At 37.5% G+C, this 12,718-nt stretch overlaps 1 pseudogene; it reads left to right on the top strand.

Moving 5' to 3' along the window:
- The first annotated feature begins 1,041 nt into the window (after window positions 1–1,041).
- Window positions 1,042–1,161, top strand: LOC129888105 (5S ribosomal RNA; annotated as a pseudogene).
- The last annotated feature ends 11,557 nt before the right edge of the window (window positions 1,162–12,718 follow it).

The following is a 12,718-nucleotide window of genomic DNA, read 5'->3' on the forward strand; positions in this document are numbered from 1 at the left end:
CTTTTAGAACTTTAACTGGCATTCGATCTTTTGGGTCCTTCTTCCCCTCTTTTTCCAATCCTTAGGGTTGGCTACCGAATAATGTTGCAGTCCCCCCATATAACGGCGCTCGTAGTCGTTCTGTGCTTTGTCTAACATGATCTGGTGTAATTCCAAAAGAGTTTTGGCATAGAAGCTCGCTACCATGTAGTAACCAGCTAGTTCAGTCAGTTTTACTTAAACCTTTTCACAATTTCCCTTACCCCCGCTTATAATCCTCTAGACACATTATCTTGTGTCATTCTTTACCTTTACAAGAATACGAGAGGGTACAAGAAGCATCCTAGCGTTACCTCGCCAGTCCTCATGTCTTACCCTACCTTTCCTCCTTTCCTACACTCGAGGTCGGGGTAGATCTTTGGTCCAATCGTGGCCATGTCTTACTTCACCCGTAGTACTAATTCCATCTCGGTAGTTTGGTTGAACTTATATTTGCACCTCTCGGTAGTTAGTTGCAACTTGGGCTCCTTCGCTTGGGATAATAGCTGTGGGGACTCCGCAAGGTCCTACCATTTTTTTTACTCTACAATTTTACACCTTCTCGACGGATTAGGTAACCTTTGATCGAAGGATTAGGGACTAATATCTTTATTCCACAAGTAACATTCCCTCCAGAGTCATCTAGCACTGGAGTGCAAAATGAGTTTTGTAGTCTTGGTCATATTGTGGGATTTTCGACCTTGGGCACTACTTCCTGTCATTTGTAAATTACATCCGCTAGTACCCTTACCTTTGGGTTTTGCTTTTTCGCCCTCAGAGTTGGCTACCAAGTGGTGTCGAAATTCCCTCGCCCACTGGCCTATATAGCCATTCTACGGTTTCCCTCTCATTAACTAGCTCTATGTTGAAGATCTGTGGCATTCGAGTGCGTCGTCAATTAGCAATTAGCTAATACTTCTTGTTTTGCTTAAGCCCTTGTTACAATTTCCTTAACATATCTTATAATACTCTGGGTACATAATCTCATATCGTTTCTCCGTCACTAGTTCAGATTCCTCCATCCCGTGCGATCACACCAGCACTAACGCATTAAGTTCCATCAGAATTTTGAAGTTAAGCGTGCTGGGGCGAGAGTAATATTGGGATGGGTGACCTCCATGGGAAGTCTTCGTATCGCGTTTCATTGTAACCTTTTCCACGAGGTGCGGGCACTCAACTTAGCTCCAGATTTACCTCAGCGTTGTCTCGCGAGTCTTTATATTTTGCCCTATCTTTTCATCTGTTATCTTGCATCCAGTGTCGGCGTAGACCTTTAGCTCCACTATCCTCCATTCACTTTGTGTTCTCCTCATTTACTACCACAGTAGGCTTTCTATTCCTTTTCCTTTGGTTATTTATCTATCGCAACATCATTTGCGACTAACTCTATGACCAACGTTTTGGCTTTTGGTCTAGCATGTTGTCATTCTCCTTCATAGTGTCTCTTGAATTATTTGATATCCTTTCATGGTTACACTATTTTGTTTTTATACGTAGCCTCCTTCTAGGGTTATGTTGTTCAGGGTCTCGTCACAACTTCTTATCGCTGCCTTATGTAGCATTCTGGCTTCCATCCAACTATTGGTAGCCTCCGAACCTTTTTAACTTGGTTCGGCAAGATACCTTATTGAAGTTAAGACGTTCGTCTCAGATATATTCCCATATCGATTGCCTTCACCTTACTTTTGCCATTTTCTCATTAACTTCCCCCCTTTAGAGGGTACTCGTACTTTCATTTGTTTGTACTTGTAGTCGTTCAATTTCAATTAGGCAGTACTAGTATTCCGACGATAACTATTCCAAGTTTTCTTGAAGCAGTGGCTTTGTCCCAGCCTATATCCTTTGTTTCTTGGGACGAATAGAAGTTGCATCATTTGTTCCTTAAGTTTTCCATCCTCGTCCCTTAAGGGTTCCACTATTTTTGGGGCGACGTTGTGTACATGCGTCATTTTTTTGTATCGTAAGCCCCATGCTCTTACTGCGTTCTCAACGCAGGCCTTTAACTTAGTCAATGCATACTATGTGCGTCTGACTAGTGGTTCCACTTTATCCCTGTATACTCGTATCACACTGTTCAATTCATACTTACATATCCCCCTTTTAATTCGTATTCGTGTTCCGTCCCTGCCATTTCTTTGAGGAGCTTCTATTTAAAGCTCTTTCCCCAATTTGTCGGTGGAGAACTATAAACGGTTATCATAAATCATTTTCCAATCATTGTTGGAAGAAATCAAAACCTCTTACACATCATAGTACTTCTTTTAGTACTTGACCTACCTGGTTTCCTTCTAAGTTTATCCTCGAGTTATGAACAACTCGTCTAATTTACAATTAGGAGTTGAGGGCTTGGTATTTTTTTTCCAAAAGAGTGAAACTCATTCGCGGGACATCCTATCTTTCATTCTGAGCCCTCTGTTTATATTCCTACAATACAAATACAGTTGGAGATACCGTAATCTGAACTTTACTACTTAATTAAGCTTTTGTTCCTCCGAAATAAAATTCTTCAAGTAAAAAGGGTGCCCCTTGTCGACGACCTGAAGGATACCTCTTACAGCTTTAGTTAAACACAGTAGGGGTATTTGGTATCAATTTCTCAGACATCCCAAAAATCTATGTTTCATTTTCTTTTCCTTGTTCTGGGAAAATTTCGGCAGAGTTTCCTCTATATTTCTTACTTATCCCAAAACCTGCACGCAAAAAATACCAACAATAGCTCACAGGGCCAACATATATATATATACATATCATATCACAGCCGCACAGGGCTTTCAATGTCCTCTCATATCGCAGCCACACATGGCTTTCAACGTCAACAATAATATAAAAATACTGGACTTACCTCATATGTCCCACTTCAAACTACATCTGTTGCACTTTCTGTCTGCTTTTCTTTCAGGCTTAAACTTTATATTTTAATACCTTACCCGACGGATATCTTTCGTGGCTTTACTTCACGTACCTGCATGCTTCATAACTTTCCATGTCGTCAATTACTTCCTTCTGTGGGTGTCGTCCTTCTGTTAAGACCCAAGGTTAGTATAAGTAATTTTTCCTATGACTCGGATCTAAAGCACGATCTCAGATGTAGAAGAAATGTAACATCCTAAATGTCCTATAGCTTCCTGTTTATAGATGTGGCGCACAACACATCGATAACCAAGACTCTACTAGACACGGTCTGCAGACACTCCGAGGATGAACTGCTCTGATACCACTTCTGTCATGACCCAACCCCGTAGGCTGCGACTGGGGCCGGACCTGGATCCCCCGTATACCCAACTACTAGCTGTGATCAAATTGCCCTGTAAATAAAACAATATTATATAACAGAGCCCCATTGGGCGACAATATTTTCATGAATCTGTAGCCCTTTTCTTTTATATCACAACATGACAGGGCACGCAAGCCGACAAGACTACCATAACATAATAACATATATCATGTAGACCCAGCTGAATCAAACTGATATACCCAACCCACATATACATGTCTGCATACCTCTAAAGATATAAATGACAACATATGGCGAGACAGGGCCCCTGTCGTACCCCTGACTAGACAAAACAATTTTATACATCATTGGTCTGTATCCCAAAAAAACTAGGCTCCGATATAATAGAGCCTCTTCCAACTGAGCTGAACGTAATCCTAAGGTGACGGACTCCCAAAACCTGTATCAGTACCTACGGGCATGAAACGCAGCCCCCCGAAGAAAGGGGGTCAGTACGACATATGTACTGAGTATGTAAAACATAATATGATACAACTGGAAGCATATCTAAAATAGAGAAGCAGGGGATAAAATGTCAAATCAGAAGTCAGTACCTGGAAAAGTAAAATCATGCATGCTCAAATTTTTAATATAGCCGGCCCTATCAGGGATCCGGTGAATCATATCTGTAGTATCAGTATCAGGCCCCGTGCCGTCGCCACCTTATTACAACACATCATCATCATATCTATATACATACGTACCCGTCCTTCTAGTGAAGGGCTGGGTGGACAATGCAGTGAATTGCACGAATCTTATAGCCGGCCCGGGACTCGGAGAAGAAGTGTTACGGTATACACGAGTAGAGTAGTGAGAAACAAAACACAATTTAAATCATTATCTGAGACTCAATGAAATCATCAAGCGAATCATCACCTGGAGGTCAGGGTAGGATCTTAGTTACCCTAGAGGTATACTAAAGTAAGGCCAATTCACTTATGGAACCAGAACATTTTTTTCATCACATAGTTTTGAGACTAGGAATCTGTACATTCATACCTCTTTAACTTACAGGAGTTTCCAGGGAAATAGTTTAACTACCGTAGAGTTCAACATCCAGTAGTAAATAAGAGATACTTAAGAATGGAAATACTCCGGATCTCGTATCACACTTAGCTTACAACTAGGATATGCCAAAAAGGAAAGTGAGTAAACTCTATATGGTCTATACTTTTCTTCTGGTGGTCATGAGATACATATCTCGTACCCGGCCCTTCATGGGGATTGGTGAACCATTATGGCATTGTAATCTCATTTTCGTATCAATTACATCTCAATGGAAATGAGAGATAGCTTCCCACACATTCCATTCTGACACATAGAAGCCCTACTAGGCAATACCTAATCTTCGCAGGAACTCTAATACTGAACAGTGGATAGGGGTCACGAGGCGTACTTGGAATTCTGGGAATGGAATTATCCCCGCACTTCATAAACAATCCACTTAAGGCTAAACATTGCCAAAAGGAAAGAAAGATAGCTGTACGGACTTATACCAAAACATGCCAAGGGAAAGCTTTACATACCTTGTCTGAATTATTCCTTATTCTGCTTGCCTCACCGTCCTTTGAACCTATTCAACATGAAAGTAGTATGAATATCAACGCCTTTTACTTTCCATCACCCTAGGTTACATCTTAGTATTAATGGAATCTATTTCCTTAGTCGTTTCCCCGACTAGTTCTGTTATTCGCTAAGGCGTCGACGAAAATTGGGCAGCACCTCCCTTATAATGTGCCCTATACAAATTTCCAATTAGGTCCCTAATACCTACATCCAACCAACAACAACAACCTGCATCAATTCGGGCCAACAATATACAACATAAACTCCAAACGACTTATTCAAAGATACGGTAGCACAATAGGGCGTCTAGCCTTTATTTTGTAACGCCTTTCATTATACGAAACGAGGGGTCGTGTGGATTCAACCAGAAGCACCCTAACCCACATTAGAACATATTTAGGCCATGCAATAACACATCACACCCCTGCAGCATCACCTCACACGAATAGCACTATCTTTCGACGACAATTTAACTATAGCGATTCTAATTTAGTGTATTTCGAACGTCGAGCATTTCTACGACATTCTTAGACTTCCAGCAGCATACAAGGGGTGTAATACACCATATAAAAATACCATAAACTCAAATCTTATAGGAAAGGCCTTACCTTACGTTAAACTTGTCAAACTCGCCAAAACTATCAAAACGCGAAATCTGGACAGCCCACTGTCTTATATTGTCGCTTAGTTTCGGAGGGGTAATTGAGGGAAATAGGATTTGTGGCCTCAATGAAAGTTATATAAATGTGTATCAAGGTCGCAAACAATTTTGAATTACCCCTTCAGCAATTATTTACGAAAATATATGACCAAAATACTTACAGCTATCCGTGTAGAATTTCCAAAACCAAATCTGAGCAGTACCTCCTCTACACTTCATCACAGTTTTGCGAGCTGATACAAGTAAAACTGGATTTTGGAGTATTAATTAAAGTTATAGACCCATGAAATACCTTTCCAAAACATATTTAATCATTCAAAAAGAATCTGTACACAAGAAGTTATACTAATATTACTAACAACAGTCCCTTCCAAAAACGGGTTGGTTAATTAGTTCTTAACATTTTCTTCTTCAACTTTCTCTTATTTTTTTCCAAGTGTAAACTGCAACCATGGTTCCGTAGGCATCCTAAGACACATGTATATACCCCCACATGGTTGAAAAACATTGTAGATAATTAATTCACGGAGGAAAATTGAAGAACTCACCTCAAAGTCTTCAAACCATGGCTGCCTCTTCCTCTCACGTTTTCTCTCTATTTTGGTTGCTGGAGTTTCAGCTTCAAATGGAATAAGAATGACTTAATAGTCATCCAAATCCACATATATACCCCCCTTTAGAAGGTGCCACGTGGCAGCCCCCTAGGACGCAACCTAGGCTCATGCGGCCTATCACACGCCACCACGTGGCAACGGGGTCCACCCCCCAAGCAAGTAGGTGAGTCACCTGCTTGCTTTTCACCTGCTTGCTTGAGGTGCTTGCTTGTCACCTGCTTGCTTGACTTTCGTAAGTTCGGAAACTAGTTTTTGCTCCCTCTCGTAGGTTCATAATCTCGTCTTATTTTAAGAGCCTATGTAACCCATGCTACACAAGCTTGGTATGTACTCCAATAGCTTAAGTATGTAAGACTTCTAACTTAGTAGTTTACGTAGATAAGTCGAGTCCTACGACTCGTTACTTGGCCTCCAACTCCTTCCGACTTCTCTTGACCCTATTTCCAATCTTCCCTACCACGGGGTGTCCCATTCTCCCTTCTTAGAGTTGTTCAATAGGGTCGTAACTTAAGTAGCTCACATACTAGCTTCTACGTAACTTAAGGAACATTCCGAGTTCACAGATGTGGGGTGTAACAGCTTTCCACTACTTAACTTATTTTATTCAGTGGGGTCCACTAAAAGTGGGCAACCCACTAGGTTTTATTTTTCTAACCATTTCTTTGCCTATATAATGCCAATCTTTGGCATTGAAATTAGATACAGACGGGAGAACATTTACACTACATTTACATTTTTTGGTTCTCCACTCTTCTTCTTTTTTCGTTTATTCTCCATTTCTTAAATTGCTCAGCTAGTTAATTTCATAACACGTTATCAGTACGAGGCTCCGGCTATTTTTTTAAGGTAATAAAAAGTGGTAAGAATTTACTATTTTTTAAGGTAATAAAAAGTGGTAAGAATTTTATTTTATTTTATTTTCATAAAATGGCAAATATTTCAAAACTTGAATTTGTGGCTCTCGACATTTCTGGAAAAGGTTACTCCTCATGGGCACTAGATGCCGAAATTCATCTAGAATTGATGGGTCTGGCAGACACCATCAAAGATGATAACACGGCATCTAGTCAAGACCATGCAAAAGCTATGATTTTTTTCCTCCACCATCTTGACGAGGAGCTCAAATTACAATATCTTACATTAAAGGATCCCCTGAAATTATAGAAAAATTTAAAAGAAATATATGACCACCTGAAGTTGGTCATGCTTCCACAAGCACGTCATGACTGGTTAAATCTGAGACTAATGAATTTCAAAAATATAACTAAATATAATTCTGCCTTATTTAGAATTATAGCTTAGTTAAATTTATGCGCAGACGAAATCACTGAGCAAGATAAACTCGAAAAAACATACTCCACATTTCTACCCGTGAATATGCTCCTGCAGCAGCAATATCGCGAAAAAAGTTTTACAAAATATTCTGAATTACTATCTCACATTCTTATTGCTGAATGACATAATGAATTATTATTGAAAAATTATGATACTCGGCCCGTTGGTTCTTTGTCACTCCCTGAAGTGAATCAGGCAAATTATAACTAACTAGAAAGAGGTCATGGCTCCAGTTGTGGTTATGGTCGTGATCGTGGTCAAAGAAGAAATTTTAATCATGATGCTCGGCTGGCACCAAGAAATAGTCAGCAGTACAAAAAGAAGAGTGAAAAGAAAGAAGTTTTACCAAAAAATTATTCAGAAAGCATATGTCATAGATGTGGAGGTATGGGACACTGGTCACGGACTTGCCGGTCGTCAAAACGTCTGATTCAGCTATATCAGGCATCGTTAAAGAGGACAGAAAATAATTCAGAGACAAACTTTATCTCTGAAGATAATATAGAGCCTATACACCTTGATGTAACTGACTTCTTTAATTTTTCAGATGAAAATATGAATATTGATAAGAGTAATAATATATAATTTTCTTTTATTTATCTGTACTAAATATTATGCTTGTATTTTTCAGTCCAAGTAAAATTTATGTAATGAACCATATATTAATGATAATATTTACTTTATTTCCTTTTTTTGAAGAAAAATATGGATATGCCTCAAATTTTATTTGGATCAATGATCAATCACGAGGATATTTGTGTAATTGATAGTGGAACAACTCATGCTATATTTAAAGACGAGAAATATTTTTCTAACTTGCTAAGAAGAAAAGCAAATGTTACTATAATTTCTGGTAATTCAAAAATGATAGAAGGCTCTGAAAGAGCTATTATAATTCTGCCTAAGGGGACAAAAATTATTATAGAAGATGCACTATTCTCTTCTAAATCCCTGAGAAACTTATTAAGTTTTAAAGATATCTGCAGAAATGGATATTATGTTGAGACACTAAATGAAATGAATATTGAATATCTTGGTATAATCAAGAGTGTCTCAGGCCAGAAATATATTTTGAAAAAATTATCAACTTTGTCCTCTGGCCTATATTATGCAAAAATTAGTGCAATTGAAGCACATATGATCGTAAACCAGAAGTTTACTGATCTAAATACATTTTTGCTATGGCATGATCGAATAGATCATTCTGGATCAATAATGATGAGACGAATCCTTGAAAATTCAACTGGAGATCCGTTAAAAAACCAGAAGATTCTTACGAATGATGAATTTTCATGTGCTGCTTGTTATCAAGACAAATTAATTATCAGGCCATCTACCCTGAAGGTTGGCATCGAATCTCCTATATTTTTAGAGCGTATATAGGGAGATATATGTGGACCTATTCATCCACTTAGTAGATTGTTTAGATATTTTATGGTCCTAATAGATGCATCATCTAGATGATCTCATGTGTGCCTGTTATCATCTCGCAATCTGGCGTTTGCGAAGTTGTTAGCACAAATAATAAAATTGAGATCGCAATTCCCAGATTATCCAATTGAGGTCATTCGCCTTGATAATGCTGGAGAATTTACATCCTAAGATTTTAATGATTATTGCTTATCAATTGGGATAAACATTGAACATCCTGTTACTCATGTTCATACTCAAAATGGCCTTGCAGAGTTATTTATAAAGCGCCTACAATTGATAGCAAGACCTCTACTAATGAAAACAAAATTGCCAATTACTGTTTGGGGTCATGATATCTTACATGCAGCAGCACTTGTCTGTCTCAGATCAACACATTATAATAAATACTCTCCGTCACAATTAGTATTTGGTCATGAGCCAAATATAGCCCATTTAAGAATTTTTGGTTTTGCAGTATACGTGTCTGTAGCACCACCACAACATACAAAAATAGGACCTCGATGAAGGTTGGGCATATATGTTGGGTTTGACTCACCCTCCATAATTTGATACCTTGAACCGTTGACTGAAGACTTATTCACTACTCAATTTGCAGATTGTCGGTTTGATGAAAAACTATTTCCACCATTAGGGGGAGAGAAAAAGGAACCCGAAATAGACAAAGAAATTGTGTGGAAAGTTTCATCACTATCTCATTTTGATCCACGCACCCGCACATGTGAGCAGAAGGTCTAGAAGATCATCCGCTTACAAAAAAATAGCAAATCAAATGCTAGATGCATTTACTGATTTGAAACGGATAACTAAGTCACATATCCCTGAAGTGAATGTTCCTATCTAAATTGATGTCCCAAAAGGACTATCTACTAGTATCATAGCTTCTGAATCCCAAACACGCCTGAACCATGGTAGATCACTGGGATCAAAGGATAAAAATCCAAGAAAGAGAAGTATGAGAAATAATAAAAATGATACTACACAAGAACCTCCTGAAGAAGGTCAAGATTTGAGTACTCCTGATATTCTTGAAAAAATCAGTGAGCCCGATACTAAAGTGAATGAAGAACTTTCAATAAGTTCTACCAGTAATGAGATAAATTTAGATCGATCGAAAATTATGGAGGATAATATTTTTGCATATAATATTGCAATTAACCTCATGCAAGATAGTGAAAGTCTTGATCCTAAATCTGTCGAAAAATATTGACGTAGATGTGATTGGACAGAATGGTAAAATGCAATTCAATCAGAATTAGACTCACTTGCTAAACGTGAAATTTTTGGACCTGTAGTCCAAACCCCTGAATGTGTAAAACCGGTTGGCTATAAATGGGTTTTTGTACAAAAATAAAATGAGAGAAATGAAATTGTAAGATACAAGGCACGCCTTGTTGCACAAAGATTCTCTCAAAGATCCGGGGTCAACTATGAAGAAACATATTCACCGTTTATGGATGAAATAACTTTTCGATATCTCATCAGTTTAGTTGTATATAAAAATCTTGAAATACATCTAATGGATGTAGTTACAGCTTACCTTTATGATTCACTGGATAATAAAATTTACATAAAATCTCAGAAGGATTAAAATTGCCTGAAGCAAGTAATAAGTTTCGGGAAATGTACTCAATGAAATTGCAAAGATCATTATATAGTCTGAAATAATCAGGGCGTATGTGGTATAATCGCCTTAGTGAGTACTTAATAAATGAAGGCTATATAAATGATATTATTTGTCCATGTGTTTTAATTAAGAAAACGGAATCGGAGTTTGTTATACTCGCCGTTTATGTTGATGACATAAATCTCTTTGGAACCCCTGAAGAGGTCCAAAAGGCGATTGAATATCTAAAGAAAGAATTTGAGATGAAAGATCTCGAAAAGACAAAACTTTGTCTAGGTCTGCAAATTGAATATTTAGCAGACGGAATGTTTGTCCATCAATCTGCCTACACTGAAAAAATCTTTAAAAGATTTTACATAGACAAAGCACATCCATTAAGTACTTCAATGGTTGTTCAATCACTTGAAGTGGAAAAAGATCTATTTCGACCTCCAAAAGAGGATGAAGAACTGCTTGGTCCTGAAGAACCATATCTTAGTGCAATTGGTGCACTTATGTATTTTGCTAACACAACCAGACCTGATATAACATTTTTTGTTAATTTGATGGCAAGGTATAGTTCATTCCCAACGCGAAGGCATTAGAACGGTATCAAGCATATTTTGCGATACCTCAAGGGTACTATTGATATGGGTTTGTTTTATACTAACAAAGGTTGTGTAGACCTTATTGGTTATGCAGATGCATTTTATTTATCAGACCCATATAAAGCCCGATCTCAAATAGGCTAGCTATTTACACACGGAGGAACTGTTATATCATGGTGATCTATAAACCAGTATATTGTTGCTACTTCTTCAAATCATGCTGAAGTAATAGCAATTCATGAAGCAAGTAGAGAATATATGTGGTTGAGATCGATGATATAGTTCGTTAAAGAAAGTTGTGGTCTGGAAAATGATATCAAAGTACCCATAATTATATTCGAAGACAATGCTGCGTGCATAGCTCAATTAAAAGGTGGCTTCATAAAAAGAGACAAAACAAAATATATTTCACCAAAATTATTCTTCACACATGATATTCAGAAGAATGGTGATATTGATGTCCAACAAGTTCGTTCAAGTGAAAATCTTGCAGATTTATTCACAAAGGCATTACCAACATCAACTTTTGAAAAGCTAAGATATAAGGTTGGAATGCGTTATCTCCAAAATATCAAATGAAGTTTTCATCAGGAGAGTAAAACACGTGCTGCACTCTTTTGTCCTTAACTAAGGTTTTGTCCCACTGGGTTTTTCCTGGTAAGGTTTTTAATGAGACATCACTCAAGGCGTATTACCAGATGTGTGTACTCTTTTTTCTTCACTAGGCTTTTTCCCACTGGATTTTTTCTAGTAAGGTTTTAACGAGACACAATATCTATGGATGTTCAGAATAACTATATATATTATTTTTTTGTAAAGTACTTTTATGAAGGCACATTACACGTGGACATCCAAGGGAGAGTGTTAGAAACTAAGTGGAGAATTTGTGTCCACTACTTAACTTATTTTATTCAGTGGGGCCCACTAAAAGTGGGCAACCCACTAGGTTTTATTTTTTTAACCATTCCTTTGCCTATACAATGCCAATCTTTGGCATTGAAATTAGATACAGACAGAAGAACATTTGCACTACATTTACATTTTTCGGTTCTCCACTCTTATTCTTTTTTCATTTATTCTCCATTTCTTAAATTGCTCAGCTAGTTAATTTCATAACAACTTTGTTATTGTGACATGAATACACATTCATTTTTATGAATACTGGAATTGCATTATTAAAATAATGATTTTGAAGGAAAATATTGGTATTTGATGATTATTGATTGTGCATGTTTTTACTATTTGATGAAAAGTCTTTATTCGAGTTCTAGAAAATATATTGAAAGTTTAGTTTAATTTAAGGCAAAATATACGAAAAAATTCCAATTTGAGTTAAGGTAGGATTTATAAGAAGTTTTGGTATAAGTCTGGATGGGTCAACGGGATATATGGACCTCGCATATCTCCATTGGGTCCAATCTTACAACAAAGCCCGTGGAGGGGATGTATATTGGTAGTATCATTAGACATTGCATTACATTGATCTATATTACATATTAATACTTGCTAGCATTACTTCTTACTGATAGTGTATATAGAACTGTTGGGTTTCTTCTGAGTGCATGATTTTTAAAATTCTTTATACAATATAGTTAGTACTCTCGT

This window comes from Solanum dulcamara, chromosome 4 (genome assembly GCF_947179165.1).
Source record: "Solanum dulcamara chromosome 4, daSolDulc1.2, whole genome shotgun sequence".
NCBI classification, from domain to species: domain Eukaryota; kingdom Viridiplantae; phylum Streptophyta; class Magnoliopsida; order Solanales; family Solanaceae; genus Solanum; species Solanum dulcamara.